Genomic DNA, 6,525 nt, shown 5'->3' on the forward strand with positions numbered 1-6,525 from the left:
TCTCATTCTTCTGATTCAACCAGCTCAAGGAGGGAATCGTGAAAGAACGGGGAGGGAGTGGGGAGACGGTAGAGAGAGCTGAACAGCGAGGGGTGCGGGAGGTGCCAAGTTTGAATCCCCATCTGGGCTCAGGTATCTGACCTCGGCCGAGACAACAAGAGCTCCCTACCGGTAAAGGGTGGTGATGGACGGAGTGGCACAGGGTGCTACATTACAACAGCGACCACACATCAAACAGCACTTCATTGGTTGCAAAACGCTTTGGGATGTCCTGAGATGGTGAAAAGAGCGATAGTTCACTCTTTCTAACAGTGAAAAAATGATTTGGACAGGACTGAAAGCTCCATCAGAAAGAGCTGTTTCAAGAAGAAATAAAGGCAGGGATTGAGGGAGGAGGTACCAGTGAAGAGCGCCGAGACAACTGACGGCTCTGCCACCAGAGGGGGCCCGTTTGGGCAGCTCGAAGAGCTCAGACTTGGGAGTGTCTGATGGGACAGTGCAGAGGGAGCATTAATCTGTATCTAACCCGTGCTGTACCTGCCCTGGGAGTGTTTGATGGGACAGTGTAGAGGGAGCATTACTCTGTATCTAACCTGTGCTGTACCTGCGCTGGGAGTGTTTGATGGGACAGTGTAGAGGGAGCTTTACTCTGTATCTAACCCGTGCTGTACCTGCCCTGGGAGTGTTTGATGGGACAGTGTAGAGGGAGCATTACTCTGTATCTAACCCGTGCTGTACCTGCCCTGGGAGTGTTTGATGGGACAGTGTAGAGGGAGCTTTCCTCTGTATCTAACCCATGCTGTACCTGCCCCGGGAGTGTTTGATGGGACAGTGTAGAGGGAGCTTTACTCTGTATCTAACCCGTGCTGTACCTGCCCTGGGAGTGTTTGATGGGACAGTGTAGAGGGAGCTTTACTCTGTATCTAACCTGTGCTGTACCTGCCCTGGGAGTGTTTCATGGGGCAGTGTAGAGGAAGCTTTACTCTGTATCTAACCCGTGCTGTACCTGCCCTGGGAGTGTTTGATGGGGCAGTGTAGAGGGAGCTTTACTCTGTATCTAACCCGTGCTGTACCTGCCCTGGGAGTGTTTGATGGGACAGTGTAGAGGGAGCATTACTCTGTATCTAACCCGTGCTGTACCTGCCCTGGGAGTGTTTGATGGGACAGTGTAGAGGGAGCTTTCCTCTGTATCTAACCCGTGCTGTACCTGCCCCGGGAGTGTTTGATGGGACAGTGTAGAGGGAGCTTTACTCTGTATCTAACCCGTGCTGTACCTGCCCCGGGAGTGTTTGATGGGACAGTGTAGAGGGAGCTTTACTCTGTATCTAACCCGTGCTGTACCTGCCCTGGGAGTGTTTGTTGGGACAGTGTAGAGGGAGCTTTACTCTGTATCTAACCCGTGCTGCACCTGCCCTGGGAGTGTTTGATGGGACAGTGTAGAGGGAGCTTTACTCTGTATCTAACCTGTGCTGTACCTGCCCTGGGAGTGTTTGATGGGGCAGTGTAGAGGGAGCTTTACTCTGTATCTAACCCGTGCTGTACCTGCCCTGGGTGTGTTTGATGGGACAGTGTAGAGTGAGCTTTACTCTGTATCTAACCCCATGCTGTACCTGCCCTGGGAGTGTTTGATGGGACAGTGTAGAGGGAGCTTTACTCTGTATCTAACCGGTGCTGTACCTGTCCCGGGAATGTTTGATGGGACAGTGTAGAGGGAGCTTTACTCTGTATCTAACCCGTGCTGTACCTGCCCTGGCAGTGTTTGATGGGACAGTGTAGAGGGAGCATTACTCTGTATCTAACCTGTGCTGTACCTGCCCTGGGAGTGTTTGATGGGACAGTGTAGAGTGAGCTTTACTCTGTATCTAACCCCGTGCTGTACCTGCCCTGGGAGTGTTTGATGGGACAGTGTAGAGTGAGCTTTACTCTGTATCTAACCCCGTGCTGTACCTGCCCTGGGAGTGTTTGATGGGACAGTGTAGAGGGAGCTTTACTCTGTATCTAACCCGTTCTGTTCCTGCCCTGGGAGTGTTTGATGGGACAGTGTAGAGGGAGCTTTACTCTGTACCTAACCTGTGCTGTACCTGCCCTGGGAGTGTTTGATGGGACAGTGTAGAGGGAGCTTTGCTCTGTATCTAACCCGTGTTGTACCTGCCCTGGGAGTGTTTGATGGGACAGTGTAGAGGGAGCATTACTCTGTATCTAACCCGTGCTGTACCTGCCCTGGGAGTGTTTGATGATACAGTGTGGAGGGAGCTTTACTCTGTATCTAACCCGTGCTGTACCTGCCCCGGGAGTGTTTGATGGGACAGTGTAGAGGGAGCATTACTCTGTATCTAATCTGTGCTGTACCTGCCCCGGGAGTGTTTGATGGGACAGTGTAGAGGGAGCTTTACTCTGTATCTAACCCGTGCTGTACCTGCCCTGGGAGTGTTTGATGGGACAGTGTAGAGCGAGCTTTACTTTGTATCTACCCCGTGCTGTACCTGCCCCGGGAGTGTTTGATGGGACAGTGTAGAGGGAGCTTTACTCTGTATCTAACCCGTGCTGTACCTTCCCTGGGAGTGTTTGATGGGACAGTGTAGAGGGAGCTTTACTCTGTATCTAACCCGTGCTGTACCTGCCCTGGGAGTGTTTGATGGGACAGTGTAGAGGGAGCTTTACTCTGTATCTAACCTGTGCTGTACCTGCACTGGGAGTGTTTGATGGGACAGTGCAGAGGGAGCTTTACTCTGTATCTAACCCGTGCTGCACCTGCCCTGGGAGTATTTGATGGGCCAGTGGAGTGGGAGCTTTACTCTGTATCTAACCCATGCTGTACCTGCCTTGGGAGTGTTTGATGGGACAGTGTAGAGGGAGCTTTACTCTGTATCTAACCCGTGCTGTACCTGCCCCGGGAGTGTTTGATGGGACAGTGTAGAGGGAGCTTTACTCTGTATCTAACCCGTGCTGTACCTGCCCTGGGAGTGTTTGATGGGACAGTGTAGAGGGAGGTTTACTCTGTATCTAACCGGTGCTGTACCTGCCCTGGGAGTGTTTGATGGGACAGTGTAGAGGGAGCTTTACTCTGTATCTAACCCGTGCTGTACCTGCCCTGGGAGTGTTTGATGGGACAGTGTAGAGGGAGCTTTACTCTATATCTAACCCGTGCTGTACCTGCCCTGGGAGTGTTTGATGGGACAATGTAGAGGGAGCTTTACTCTGTGTCTAACCTGTGCTGTACCTGCCCTGGGAGTGTTTGATGGGACAGTGTAGAGGGAGCTTTACTCTGTATCTAACCCGTGCTGTACCTGCCCTGGGAGTGTTTGATGGGACAGTGTGGAGAGAGCTTTACTCTCTATCTAACACATGCTGTACCTGCCCTGGGAGTGTTTGATGGGACAGTGTAGAGGGAGCTTTACTCTGTATCTAACCCGTGCTGTACCTGCCCTGGGAGTGTTTGATGGGACTGTGTAGAGGGAGCTTTACTCTGTATCTAACCCATGCTGTAGCTGCCCTGGGAGTGTTTGATGGGACAGTGTAGAGGGAGCTTTACTCTCTATCTAACCCGTTCTGTACCTGCCCTGGGAGTGTTTGATGGGACAGTGTAGAGGGAGCTTTACTCTGTATCTAACCCGTGCTGTACCTGCCCTGGGAGTGTTTGATGGGACAGTGTAGAGGGAGCTTTACTCTGTATCTAACCCGTGCTGTACCTGCCCTGGGAATGTTTGATGGGACACTGTATAGGGAGCTTTACTCTGTATCTAACCCGTGCTGTACCTGCCCTGGGAGTGTTTGATGGGACTGTGTAGAGCGAGCTTTACTCTGTATCTAACCCGTGCTGTACCTGCCCTGGGAGTGTTTGATGGGACAGTGTAGAGGGAGCTTTACTCTGTATCTAACCCGTGCTGTACCTGCCCTGAGTGTGTTTGATGGGACAGAGTAGAGGGAGCTTTACTCTCTATCGAACCCGTGCTGTACCTACCCTGGGAGTGTTTGTAGAGGGAGCTTTACTCTATATCTAACCCATGCTGTACCTGCCCTGGGCGTGTTTGATGGGACAGTGTAGAGGGAGCTTTACTCTGTATCCACCCTGTGCTGTACCTGCCCTGGGAATGCTTGATGGGACAGTGTAGAGGGAGCTTTACTCTGTATCTTACCCGTGCTGTACCTGCCCTGGGAGTGTTTGATGGGTCAGTGTTTAAGGGGGGGCTTCTTTTATCTGGTTTAAGGTAGTTTACCTGGCCAGCAGCCTTTGCCTCTGAGCTCTGACCAATTCCAAACTTTTACCTGGTTTACGGTAATTCACCTGGTCAGCAGCCTTTTGCTGCTGCACTCTGAACCAATTTACAAACAGCGGTTTTGAATCGCTACCCCTCCTTCAGTTCTGAGTGGAGGAACTTATAATTAATGATATTAAAACAGACAAGTGGTTTGGATGAGAGAAAAATCAAGCTTTATTACCTAAATAAACTACAATCAAAAGAATAAACTATGCCACACGAACACAGTAATTACAGCAAAACTATATAACAGGGGGTTGCAGACGGTGAAAACGAGGGATGAAATGGCTCCAATGTTACTTAAACAATCTTAGCAATTACCCTCAAATCAGCACCCCCTAACTCCTGCTAGGTAGCCTTGCCGAGGAGTCAGAACACCCTGCTCACCTGTGGTCCAGCGAAGCAAAAAAAAAAAGAGAGTGATAGCTTCTCAGCAGCTATCTTTATACCTGGTGAGCTCCTGCCGTTCTGCCCTGCAAGGGCTGTGTGCAAAATTCCCCACCCAAAGGGTCCAACACACAAGAGAAAGCTGTGATTGGCTAACTCAGAGTGGTTGGACTGGGTTAATGTGTCTTCCGGAGCTCCCTGGGCTGAAACAAAAGGGAAATACAACTGCTCTATTGTCCAGAATGCTAGGTGATTTAGACCCATTCAATTCTTAAACGGATCCCATTAAAGATGCAAAAGTCTCTTCTGCAGTTTAGATGTATCCACTCGATATACAAACAAATGCTAATAGCAATCAATTACTTTGTAAACAAAGCATTGTCCTGTGGTAACGTTTTGCCTCCATTGAACCTTACTTCCAGGCACAGAAAGCTGCATTCCAAGCCCCTTTGTCTTCGGCCATGTGGTATGTCAGCCATTTTTATCCCTGGAAATTTAAAAGCATAACGCCCAGGGATTCTTTAATCAAAAAAATTAATCTTCAGAACTGTAAATTATTGCGAATTCTTACAGTGTAGAGGGAGCTTTACTCTGTATCTAACCCGTGCTGTACCTGCCCTGGGAGTGTTTGATGGGACAGTGTAGAGGGAGCTTTACTCTGTATCTAACCCGTGCTGTACCTGCCCTGAGAGTGTTTGATGGGACAGAGTAGAGGGAGCTTTACTCTCTATCTAACCCGTGCTGTACCTGCCCTGGGAGTGTTTGTCGAGGGAGCTTTACTCTATATCTAACCCATGCTGTACCTGCCCTGGGCGTATTTGATGGGACAGTGTAGAGGGAGCTTTACTCTGTATCTAAAAGGTGCTGTACCTGCCCTGGGAGTGTTTGATGAGACAGTGTAGAGGGAGCTTTACTGTGTATCTAACCTATGCTGTACCTGCCCTGGGAGTGTTTGATGGGACAGTGTAGAGCGAGGTTTACTCTGTATCTAACCCGTGCTGTACCAGCCCTGGGAGTGTTTGATGGGACAGTGTAGAGCGAGTTTTACTCTGTATCGAACCCATGCTGTACCTGCCCTGCGAGTGTTTGATGGGACAGTGTAGAGAGAGCTTTACTCTGTCTCTAAACCGTGCTGTACCTGCCCTGGGAGTGTTTTGAGCGGACAGTGCAGAGGGAGCTTAACACTTTATCTAACCCGTGCTGCACCTGTCCTGGGAGTGTTTGATGGGACAGTGTAGAGGGAGATTTACTCTGTATCTAACCCGTGCTGTACCTGCCCTCGGAGTGTTTGATGGGACAGTGTAGAGGGAGCTTTACTCTGTATCTAACCCGTGCTGTACCTGCCCTGGGAGTGTTTGATGGGGCAGTGTAGAGGGAGCTTTACTCTGTATCTAACCCATGCTGTACCTGCCCTGGGAGTGTTTGATGGGACAGTGTCGAGGGAGCTTTACTCTGTATCTAACCCGTGCTGTCCCTGCCCTGGGAGTGTTTGATGGGACAGTGTAGAGGGAGCTTTACATTGTATCTAACCCGTGCTGTACCTGCCCTGGGAGTGTTTGATGGGACAGTGTAGAGGGAGCTTTACTCTGTATCTAACCCGTGCTGTACCTGCCCTGGGAGTGTTTGATGGGGCAGTGTAGAGGGAGCTTTACTCTGTATCTAACCCGTGCTGTCCCTGCCCTGGGAGTGTTTGACAGGACAGTGTAGAGGGAGCTTTACTCTGTATCTAACCCGTGCTGTACCTGTCCCTGGAAGTGTTTGATGGGACAGTGTAGAGAACTCCCCTGCTCTTCTTCGAAGTAGTGCCTTGGGATCTTTTACATCCACTCGGTTAAACGTCACGTCGCATCTCTGACAGTGCGGCACTCCCTCAGTACTG

The sequence above is a fragment of the Somniosus microcephalus genome, unplaced genomic scaffold (genome assembly GCF_052327205.1).
Source record: "Somniosus microcephalus isolate GS21.2 unplaced genomic scaffold, FLI_Smic_1.0 unresolved_chr4, whole genome shotgun sequence".
NCBI classification, from domain to species: domain Eukaryota; kingdom Metazoa; phylum Chordata; class Chondrichthyes; order Squaliformes; family Somniosidae; genus Somniosus; species Somniosus microcephalus.